The following is a 12739-nucleotide window of genomic DNA, read 5'->3' on the forward strand; positions in this document are numbered from 1 at the left end:
TTTTTCAAATTGGGCCCAAACCTTTACATGGACCTCACCCTAAGCCCAATAACTTATTTCCAATCCAAACATACATCGTTAGCTAGTCCAACAATCTGCAACCCAAATAATAGCCCAAACCCGAAATGGCCCACAAGGCCCAAATATATCTTGGACCTAACCCAAGAAGGCCCAATCTCCAAAAAGGCATGAATTACAAAATGGGCTACCCTAACCAACTCCTGGTCCATGGTCCAAGGCCCAAAAGTCAACAAAACAAAGTGATGCAACCAGACCGAGTACGCGCTGCGTACTCATCTGGTACGCTAAGCGTACACCTGTTGGGGCTAGTACGTGCCGCGTACCAGGTGGGTACGCCCAGCGTACTCCTCTGAGGTCCAACCCTCTCCAAATAAGCACTTAATCACTTCAGCCCTTTCTCCAACTCTCTAGTCTGACTTCTATAGGCAACTTTTCAAGTAAAGCTGGCAACTTTACTAACATGCATGGCTTAATGGGACTCTAGATCTCAAAAGAGCTTAATGGATGGTCTTAACTCATGCTTGGACTCAAACACTTCACAAAGCTTGCACCTTTATGAGAGAGGGTGCCTTAGAATGTCCAGATCTACAAGTTTGAGTCCCTAGAACGGCCCTAGCTCACCAAGACCAAGCAAAAGGCTAAAAATGGCCAAAAACCAACCCAAAAGAGGATCTATGAAATGGAAGGTCAAGATCAGAGCTTTTTACCTCCAATGGGTTGCAAAATATGAGAACTTTCTGGATCTACAAGCTCCCTTCCATGATCAACACTTGAACACCACCTTCCTCTTCTTGTACACACACTAACAAGTCTTGTTTTAAGCTCCAAGCTCCATCCAAGGCAATCTAGGGCTTCGTGGACGTGAAAAGGGGTGGTGGCTGACTTGAAATGACCTAAGGAGTGGTATAATGTTGCTTATATAGGGTACAAGTTGGGGAAATTATGGTTTTGGTCTGGAAGGAGTACGCCCGCCGTACCTCTTTGTATGCCCGGCGTACTCATGAACCACCCGCAATCATTTACTCTTATACGCTGGGCGTACCATCTAAACACGCGCATGCAAATCCTTGCATGCATGGGACTGATCCACCACATCTTTCCGTGAGGGGCTAAATCTGCCAAAACCTTCAAAGTGTCATAACTCACTCGTCCTAAGTTCGTTTCCAACAAACCTAATATCCACGAAAAGGTGGCGAGAAGCCCTACGCTCCTAGCAATACACCCGAGCCTTAAAGCCTTTCGATTAAAACCCAAAACCATTAAAAGACCGAGATATCAATTTACAGTCATACCCTTGGCTTCCGAAGACATAATCGAATACATGGTTCACTTAGACCCTGGCAACTACATCCGATATAGGCTAAATCCTTCCTTGCCCAAAGCTCCTAACCCCCATGTGAACTGATGACTGGGCCACAGCTCCCAGCAACGAAGCAATTCGGAACCAGGTGTTACATTATCATATCCATTATGCTAACATTTTGTATTGTGACTACACCATAAGAAGGATTATGTGGAGTATTTGATTAATATTATTATTTGGTGAAAGTATAAATTTATTTATGCTTATTTTTAACATAGATATTATATGTTGTATCAGGAAGCCATGGATGCCCTTCAAATTTCTCATGAAGATAAAAAAATGTGTCTTTAAATTGGTTGCTGCAATTTTATGGTTAGCAAACATATCATTTGAAGTAACTGGTCATGAAAATAATGTTCAAGTTGTTCCCGATGAATGTATGTTCTTGAATTTTGATTTAATGTTATTTCATACGTTAATTATTTATGAAATTAATATGTGTTTTACACTTAAAGAGGATAGTGGTAGGTTTTGGACATTTATGGCTTTGAGTAATTTCAGATGTATTATATAGTTTTTTTATTAATCTCATGATATAAACTTAAGTTTATATTTTATAGAACTAATTTTTTGTTTTTTCAAAAAAATAGCTTTGACCAGTTGTTGATAAACTATGCTAACGAGAGGGTGCAGCAACACTTTGTTGGACATATATTTAAGCTTTAACAAGAAGTGAGAGAATCGAAGGGCTATTATATATGAACAGGTAAAAACGACTTTTCTTTTATCATGATTTACTATTTTTTAGATACCCATTTCAAAGTTCATATTCTTTTGGGTTAAATAGCAGTTTACTTCCATTTTTAGTATCCTACTTTTGTTTCTTTCTATTACAACATTGTACTTGAAACTATGGCAATGTCATTTTGAAGACAAAGCAATTTTCAAACTATAATGTCCTAATATGAAAAAAAAGTATAATTAGGTTTGATTTTTGAAACTACCATTCCTTTTAAAAAAAGAAAAGGAAAGTACAATGAAAAAAATCATTTTTTTTCTCTTGGTTGACACTAACTTTTTCAAATAAATGTTTTTTTGCATTATATTTTGAACAAGGTTGGTCAAAAGATAGAACGTAGGGCAATTTTAGAAATTTGCCTTTATTTGTTTTTCTTACATTTTTCCTGGTTTGCAATCATTTTCTAACATATTTTTTGAATATCATTACTCCAAATAATTCTTAATGGAAAAAAAAACATGGCCAACCAAACTGCATGTGTCCAAAATCACATATCTTGAAAAAAGTATAAATCTTCTTTTATATATATATATATATATATATATATATATATATATATATATATATATATATATATATATATATATATACATTAATATTACCTCTTTGGAACATATATTATTTGTTGGTGATTGCTGCTAAATGCAGACTACCATATTTGAGAAGAGTCTGATGAAACAATGGTGATGCTTTTCTTCCAAAACAAGTGTATATTTTACCTGATAAAGATCACATATTTGAGGAAGAGTATGATGAAACGAACATTTACTACTGTTATATTTTTTTTTTGTTATTTTATAAGTGTTTGGTTGATGGATTAAATGAAATTAATTGTTTTTTAGGCTAATACTGATTACAAAGGTGTGTGCCATGTTTCTCTTGCACAAAAAGGTCATTGTAGGCCTGGAGAGGTACACACAAATTAATTAAATTCAATTTTAAATATTAAGTATTATATAATTAATTAGATATGTTATATTAGTTAACTTTGTTTGTGGTTTGTATTCAGGTCTTACTTGGGTATTGATTCCCACACGTGTACTGCTAGAGCGTTTGGCTAGTTTGCTACCGGAATCGGAAACACTGATGCCAAATTGGGGAAGGAATGGAATGATTCCGTCCATTTGAATTATAAAAACTTTGCTCGCCATTACCTTGTTTACAGGTGCCTCCAACCTTAAGATTCGTAATGGATGGAGAAATGCCAAATTATCTTCTTGCAAAAGATTTGATTTTACAAGTAAGATTCACTCTCAATAAGTTTTTGTTACAATTTACCAAAAAATTAATCTTTTAAACAAAACTTTAAACTTCCTATTTTGATTCACTAATCAATTTTTTTTTGTCATAGATAATTGGTGAAATATCTATATTTGGTGCCACATATAAAGCAATGGAGTTTGTTGGTTCAACTATCGGAAGTCTAACAGTATGTTTTTAACCAATTTATACAGTTATGTGTTACTTTTATTGTAAATAGAATATCAATTTTTAATTTTATACAAACGCTTTTGGAAAAAGATTAACTTGTTTTGGGGCATCTAGTTTTGCAGGAACTGAAGATTATATTATTTATGTTTAAAAAATTTTCTGTTATGCTTTCCTGAATTTTGTGTTTTTCTATTACATTTTTGCCCATTTAATATAAAAGAATGGATTTTTATGTAATTATTATTTTTAAATAAAATTGCTACTTACATTTGTCGGTTTTAAAATATAGATTTTTTGTATGTTTGAATACTTTTCTATGTTGAATATGAAATTACTTTTAATTTTTCATGAATTTATAATTGTTTTTGATAATTCCAAAATCCGTCGCTAATCTGTCAGGGTAATCCGTTAGTGATTTATTCCATCGGCAATCCGTTACAAACACATTCTGTTGGTAATCCGTTGCAAAACTATTTTCGTCGGTGATCAGTTACTAGTTACTGACGGAAAATTTTGTCGATAAAAATTTGGCGTAGCCGTCGGAAATTTGTTACAAACAGTTAGCGACAAGAATATACCGACGAATTTTGGTCTGTTGCAATTTCGTCAGTAAAGCCTATTAGTGACAGATTACTGACGGTTTTGGCCGATAGTAATGCTCTTTTTTGTAGGAGTGTTATAACCCAGGGAAACCATGGTAGGTATGTTCAAAAATTTTATTATATAGATAAAAAATAAGATTAAATGGCAACATAATAAAAAGCAATGTATTTCAAATTGTAAGTAAAGTCGAATGAATTTAATAAGTAAAAAAGAAAAAACTTTTTAACATGCATTTTGAAACACTTCTTTGTATACAACATTAGAAGTTTTATTGGTCAAATTATCATCCTTATCTAAAATTAATAATTGCAATCATTCTTGCTATTTACTCTTGATAAAGCAACATATAACTGACCATCTGAGAAAACTGGATCTCGTAAAAACAAGCCAACATTTGACAACACTACTACAAAATACCCAAAATGACACGCATTGTGTGTCGTAAAAGCCACAGATGACACACAAATGCGTGTCAAGGAAGGCCTTGTCATAAAGGAAGACGACACGCTTTGCGTGTTGTAAACTTACAACGCGCATTAACGACGCTCAATTACGACATGCATTGTGTGTCAAGGAAGACCCTATCATAAAGGAAAACGATCACACATTTGTGTGTCGTAACCTTACGATGCGTGTTTACGAGATGCATTGCGTATCATTAAATCCCCTGTCATAAATAAAGATGACACGCATTTGCGTGTCATAAAATTCAGTAACCATTTACGATATGCATTTACAACGTGCCTTTACGATACTCATTTATGCATAATACAAAAATATGGAAACAAATATATACCAAAACAATCAATTTCATCCAATATCATGTCAAACAAGTTATGAAAAAATTGTAATACATTGATATTAAGGTGATCAGATAGTACATTGTTATTAAGGGGTTTTCCCTAACTATATAGCCTGATACTACATTTCTATTAAGGGACAAATTCTTGTTTCACATATTATGTAAAAAAATCCTTCGTGTCATTGGTTTGCCACATGGTAGCATTGTACTTCGAGAAAGCAACTCATCCCTAAGAAAAGAAACGAAAATTGTACTTTGCGAAAGCAACTAATCATCCCTACGAAATTAGCCCATGATAAGGATTCACATCCATGCAATGCTATCATTGTACTTTGAGAAAGCAACTCATCCCTACGAAAAAATTGGTTTGTATTTTAGTGACATTTCCATAAATAGGTAGATTTTTACAGTACAATGTTCTAGTTTGAATAGATAAAGATATGATGCAATAACAAACAAATAAATGACATTGCCATTTTCTCAAATTAACTCTTAAAAATGGATTTTCAAATACTAACAATTAATCTGAAATGAAGTTGGGTCATGATATACTCCTTTCCCCTTAATTGCTTTTATAAAATTTGTAACGTCCCGTTCCTAGTAAGCATTTAATTTATTTAGGTATTTATTTTAGGAGCTACTCGACGAGTTGGTAGCCCTAACTCGTCGAGTAGATGCCAAATTGGGCGCGGGTTTTAAGTGGTCTACCCGACGAGTCGAAAGCCTTGACTCGACGAGTACGTCGATCAGGAGGAAACCCTAATCTTTAGGGTTTGCACCCTATTTAAGCATCATATCAGGCCTCCACCCCAGCCTCCATCACCTCCACAGCCTAATCTCGAAAGCCTAATCCACCTTGTGTGTTGTTGAGCTATTCTTGCCATTTTGAGTGTTATTTGTGCCTTTTGAAGCTTGTGCAAGAAGAAGAAGAAAGAAGCCTCAAGGAGGAAGGAGTAGATCCAAGAACTACACTCCATTAGCTACATTGTCTGGTAATCAAGTCTCTAACTTGATCCTTCTCCTCTTAAATTTAGTTGTTTCCATTTTATGAAGATTTTGGTTCAAGAACCTTGATCCTTGGGATTGGGACGTCCCAAGTGACTTATATCTCAGATCTAGAGTCTAGGAAGGGTTCCATGGCATAAAGGTGCAAACTTTATGACCATGGAAGCCCCATGCAAGCTAGTATGCAAGAACATGGTCTTTTTAGACCAAAAAGACCATGCATGGAAGGAAAGCTCGGGACTCTACGTGTCAAACAGATGATATCAGCCTAGATCTAGTATATTGTTCCTTGGTTTAGGAAGTTATGGCTTATGGATCAAGATTTATGTCTTAAAGTAGTTAGGGTTTGGGTTAAACCTATTAAGAAGGACTAAGGAAAGGTAAAGTTGGAAACTTTACCCTTAAGAGTGTATTCCCAGTATGTAGAAGAAGTTTGGAGCATAAATTTGAAAGGTAGGAGCTTAATCCTTTAGGATGGCTCATTCAGACAGGGAACTCAACGAGTCCAGGGAAGGACTCGACGAGTTGAAGCGGACTGTCCTGATTATTATGACAGGAAGAACTCGACGAGTCTATATAGGGACTCGACGAGTTGACTCATTCAACCACGAGTTTAAGCATTTCAGGGACTCTCCGAGTTGGGAGATAACTCGACGAGTTAGGTTGACTAGGAGTTGACCTTGACTTTGACTTTGACCAGGACTTTGACTTTAACCAGGGGTAAAATGGTCATTTTACCCTAAGGAGGATTATCAGATTTTGACTAAGTATTATTGTGATTTGATAGCTGGGGAGACATGGGAGCAGCTATCAGATATTCTTTACCGCGAGATTTCACAGACAGCTTTGCGAGGTGAGTTTTCTCCAGTAGGAACGGGTCTAAGGCACCAAGGCCGACCCGTTTAGATAGCAGTAGTTCTGGACCACAGTCTGGTGCCGGGCGGTGCCCGAAGTAGGTTTATATGTTTTCCGGATTCCGATCCGATGCCGGGGCGGTCCCGAGAAGGGTATATGTATGCTTAATGTCTTTGTGATTCATGGATGTTATGTGTTATGTATTCCAGGGCAAGCCCGATGCCGGGGTAAGCCCGATGCAGAATTAGCTTATATGTTATGTGTATCAGACTTCGGTCTGATGTCGGGGCAAGCCCGAGGAAGTTATTATGTCTATATGTTACATGCTTATGTGTTATGCGCTTGTTGCTATGATATGTATTCTGGACTTCGGTCCGATGTCGGGCGGGGCCTGATGCCGGATTAGTCTGATGTCAGGCGGGGCCCGATACAGTGGGCATGGCCCAGTATGTGTTATTATGTGTTATTTTGTGGTATGTGGTAGTTTGGGGGAGCTCACTAAGCTTCGTGCTTACAGTTTTCAGTTTGCTTTCAGGTACTTCAGCTAGCAAAGGGAAGGGCTCGGGATGATTGCATGGCACACACCACAATTTTCTAGCCTGGGAGATTTAAGACTCTGATATTTGATACATGATTTGATACAATTTTTTGGTTATGATGTTTGAGATACATGACATGTGATTTTATTATGATGTTTTATGAGTTATGGGATTTTCTTTAATGATTTAAAAATGAAATTTTTGGGCTACATTTTTGGGATGTTTCAAGTTGGTACCAGAGCCTTAGTTTGAGGGATTCGGGCATACTTTCGGGTGTGTCTGAACTCAAACTAAGGAAGTGGTATAAAATTTTCAAAAGAAAAACCATTTTTATAAAAGGATTTTTGAGAAAAGAAAAGAATTCTGGAAAAAAAAACTTTGAAAAGAGAAAAGGGTGTGGTGCATGCAATGAGCCGAGCTCAAGTAAGTACTCCTAAATTACCCATACAAGTTTATGTTATGATATGCTTATTAGTTATACGAGAACTGTATGCTAGATTAGGACTAAGGATCTAGGAAGGATGTCTTATGTGCCTGTTATATGTGTATCAACTATATGAGAACTGCATGCTAGTACAGAGTAGTCAGTATGATGGCCTGATTAGAATATGCTTGATTATGTGTACTCAATGCTCGAATGCTGCTTGCTTTGTGCTTTTAGGAGTTCTAGTTGTCTTTTACTAACTAGTAAATGAATATGTTAAGTTACATATTGCGAGGACTAAATAATTTCAGAAGGTTAGGTTTAGTCTTATTTCGCAGCTCTCGTTTGAGTCTAACCGTTGTAGGGTAGAACCTCTCATTCGAAGAATTATCTAGTCTTAGTGATATGTAATAGTATTCGCGAGCTAGTTAAGGGAAGATAACAGGGAATTCTTATGCAGCTGATGGCGGAGAGTGGGATGGTGATTACCCTAGGGCAAGCCTAGGATGAGAGTAGTGCGTGAAGCAGTAGTAGCAGTAGAAGGGACATGGTGGAGTCAAGACAGTTCTTGAGGAAAGTACGGATAGATGTGGAAGGTAGTATGGGACCGTACTACTGAAAGCAGAGGATCCGTACTCGAGTCTAGGAAGGATAAGATGAACCCAGGGAACTTGTACTGTATGTGATCCCTTGAATTATGTTATTCTTCTGATGTTGGTTATGATGTGTTTTTCAGAATGGTGGTTTTACGATCTAGACCAGCAGTTGGCAGCTCAGGTGAGGGATCATGCTTAGGCTCTGGGGCTGGGCAGCTAGACGAGCAGACTAAGGAGTTCATCTCCTCAGAGATCATGCGTAGCATACTAGACCAGACTCATGTAATCTTCGGCACGATCAAGGAGGGAATTCTTTAGCTTTTGGACGAGAGATTGAGTGCTTTCCGCACTGAGGTAACAGCCATGATGGGGTCACGTACGTTGACTTTCAGGGAGTTCAGAGCTTGTGGAGCTCCCGATTACCATGGGGCTAGGGACCCCATCGCGAGTACCAGATGGTTGGTGGATGTCGCCAATGCATTCTGCACTAGCAGATGTCCCGAGGGGGACAAGGTTAGTCTTGCGTCCTATCTCCTAAAGGACAGGGCACGTGACTGGTGGGAGGAGGTCGGACATGCCTTTGGTGATGATGCAGCTCTTGAGTCGATGACTTGGAGTGACTTTACCACCAGGTTCAGGGCCGATTTTGCACCCATGATAGAGGTGCAACAACTGGCCAAGGAGTTCCAGGATCTCCAACAGACGACTGAGACAATGACGGAGATCACTACGATGTTCAGGGAGAGGGCCCTTCTCGTTCCGCAGTACGTGGTAAACGAGGAGATGAAAAAGGCCTGATATAATGAGATGTTGCGGAGTGATATCCGCCAGTTTCTGAGCCGCTCCAGCTGCAAGACGCTGGAGGATATGATTGCCAGGGCTCGAGAGAAGGAGTTGGATTTATAGATGGAGAGGAAGAGGAAACCTGAGGGGGTTCAGTCAGGGAGTTCGGGCAAGAAGCATAAGGTATCAGACCACAGACCTACGAGCCAGCAGAGCCGCAACCATTGTGGCAAATGCGGCAAGTTGAACGATGAGACGTGCAAGACAGGGAGTTCAGGCTGCTTCAAGTGTGGCCGAACTAGGCATATGAGCAGGGATTGTACATCTACCACCACCACCACGACAACATCAGATCTGATTTGCTTTCAGTGCAATTAGAGGGGACACAAGCGGTCTTAGTGCCCGAGTTTAGCAGCTGCAGGGCTGGTTGCAGCACCCGCCCCTGCAGCATTGAGGATTACGGACGGCCGTTAGGGCCGGGGTGAGACACCTGTGGCGAAGAGCGGGGCTTTTCAGTTGACAGCCGATGAGGCACGAGCAGCTCCCGACGTGGTGACTGGATCGTTCTTAGTGAACAGTATATCAACTTTGGTACTATTTGATTCGGGTGCCACCCGATCTTTTGTGTCGCTCGCGCTCAACAAGCGATTTGTAGGAGCTCTGGGGGAGCTGGGTTTTCCACTGGATATGGAGATAGCAGATGACAGGACCGTCAGGGTCACGAGGGTTCACAGAGGATGTACACTACAGCTATTCGATCAGCATTTTTCAGTATACCTGGTTCCTATTCCCCTGCTTGGGAATAAGATTATGGTGGGCATGGATTGGTTGAGCCCCAATGGGGCAGTGATTGATTGTGAGCAGCAGCTAGTGAGGATTCGCACTCCTAGTGGGGGAGGGTTAGTGATCCAGGGCAAGAGGCCACAACACAAACCGATTCTCTTTTCAACAGCGAGGGCGAGACGCCACCTTCAGCAAGGTTGTGCAGGATAAACGTCGCCTATGTCATGGATACCCGGGATAAGGGTAAGGCGACAATTGATGATGTACCGGTAGTGCGAGAGTACTTGGACGTATTCCCGGGGGATTTACCCGGGATACCTCCGGAGAGACAGGTTGAGTTTAGGATTGACTTGGTCCTTGGTGCGGCTCCGATAGCCAAGGCACCATATCGGTTGGCTCATCTCGAGATGCTGGAGTTGTCTATGCAGCTAGACAAGGGTTTTATCAGGCCGAGAAGTTCACCATGGGGAGCCCCGATCCTGTTTGTGAAGAAGAAGGCAGGTCACATCGCATGTGCATAGACTACCGGTAGCTGAACAAGGTAACGGTGAAGAACCGATACCCACTTTCAAGGATAGATGATTCGTTTGACCAGCTTTAGGGAGCATCTTGGTTCTCCAAGATTGATCTACGGTCAGGGTATCACCAGATGCGAGTCAGGGACGATGATGTGCAGAAGACCGCCTTTAGGAGTTGCTATGGTCATTATGAGTTTGTGGTGATGCCGTTTAGGCTCACCAATGCCCCAACCACATTCATGGACCTCATGAACCGCGTGTGTAGGCCGATGCTGGATCGGTCTGTAATAGTCTTCATTGATGACATCTTGGTTTACTCCAAGACTCAGGAGCAACATGAAGAGCACCTGAGAGAGGTGCAGGAGACACTGAGGAGGGAGAGACTTTTTGCGAAGTTCTCCAAGTGTGAGTTCTGGTTGCGTGAGGTGTAGTTCCTTGGACACCTCGTCAACCAGAAGGGTATTCTGGTCGATCCGGCCAAGATAGAGGCCATGATGCAGTGGGAGATTTCGAGGTCTCCAACTGAGATTTGGAGTTTCCTGGTGTTAGGACATAATTTATGGTTTATACTTTGCTTTTCTAAAGCTATTAGAGTTCTTGGTCTAGGACAGAAAACACCATGCTTTGGTGTTAATTGGACCAAAATCGCATGTGATTTCGGTTAGGCCTTATATTGTTTTGTTTGAGTTTTGGGCTTGGGCTTGGATATTAGGTTCATGGTATAAATAGTGTTATCTAAGCTTAAAATAGGTGGTTGGACGTTTTAGGGGCTGCCATATTGCTTAGAACACGTTTTTGGAGAGAACCAAGAGAGAAGAGTGTGTACTAGTGAATCTTGTGCACCCGACTATTGAATGATAATAGTGTGCATTGAAGATTAACTGTTTGTGTTCTTATTCATCTTATATCTTGCATTATTCACTTTGATTGGGATTCCTCACCATCAAGTGAATCTGATTGATACATCATAGCAATTTGGGGACTTACAAGTGGTATCAGAGCTTGGATTGGTACCAATCGGGTCATTGCAAACGGTTTTTCTTGGAGTTTCTAGGTGTTTTTGATTTATATTTTTATGAATTTTTGACCATTGTTCTTCGTGTTCTTCATATTTTTGAAGTTTTGATTGAGTTTGATTTTAAAAATTAAAAATTTTCGTGTTTTTGGCAAGTTTTGGGTGATTTTTGGCCAAAATTTGCGAAATCTCAACGAGATCCTCAGTCTCGGACAATATTCCTCGGAAATCTCAGACACGGCTTCGCAGGTTCTCGGCCAGCAGCTAGGGTTTCCGAAGCGTTTGCGGCCAGAAACGATTTGCGGTATGCGGTGTGTGCGGTCCGAGGTCTCGCAGGTTCACGGTCAAGAAGTTCACGGCCGCGCAGCCTCGCACGTGTTTGGTCCTCGCATTCTCGGCCCAGCAGCGTGTTCGGCTCGCATTCTCGGTCAGCTTAGTCTTCGCATTCGCGGCCATCAGCGAGCTTACAAAAAATTTTGAGGGTTGCAAGGATCGAAATCACGACCTCTCGCATCATTAAACCCCGCCTTACCAACTCATCTAGCTTGCGAGACGTTACATTCCTTCCTTTTTTAATTCAAGAAGCTTTGCTATTTCGCTCTTAATTTTGGAATTTTAACAATTTTAGCCCAAAATTCAATTTTTTTTAATATTAAAATTCCATTTTCAACCCAAAATTTTGGCCTTTAATTTTTGGCTTTCTAAATTGACTTTTGACCTTAAAAATTTGACTTTGACTTTTAAGTTTGATCTGTGACTTTAAATTTTGACTTTCTCATTTAACTTTTAGATTTTCAAATTTAGCTTTTCGGTTTGACTTTTAAGTTTGACTTTTGAGTTTTTAAGTCAAAGGGCAAATTAAAAAAAAAAACAATGAGTTCCTTAAACATCCCGGTAAATGAAGTTTCATGTTCTCAATCTTGTGAAGCTACAATCAAATTTCTTCGTGAACAAAGTGATTTGCTAAAAAGGGAAAATGAGGACCTGAAATATGAAGGCTATACACTTAGGAAAGGTCAAAAACCCTTAAAAGAACAACTAGAGGCCAAAACTAAGGATTTTATAAAACTTCAAGAGGAATATAGCAATAAATGTAAAAACTATGATTATGTTAAAGGACAACTTGCCGAATTAACTGCCGAACTTGATGCATTAAAAGCTAAATATAAAGATGCAGAATTCAACTTTAAGAAATTTGATGTGTCAAGTGAGGTAGTTGCTTCCATGATTGAAAAACAACTAAAATTCAAAGATAATCAAAA

This window comes from Lactuca virosa, chromosome 7, assembly GCF_052849685.1.
Source record: "Lactuca virosa cultivar CGN04683 chromosome 7, Lactuca_virosa_CGN04683_v6, whole genome shotgun sequence".
Classification (NCBI taxonomy): domain Eukaryota; kingdom Viridiplantae; phylum Streptophyta; class Magnoliopsida; order Asterales; family Asteraceae; genus Lactuca; species Lactuca virosa.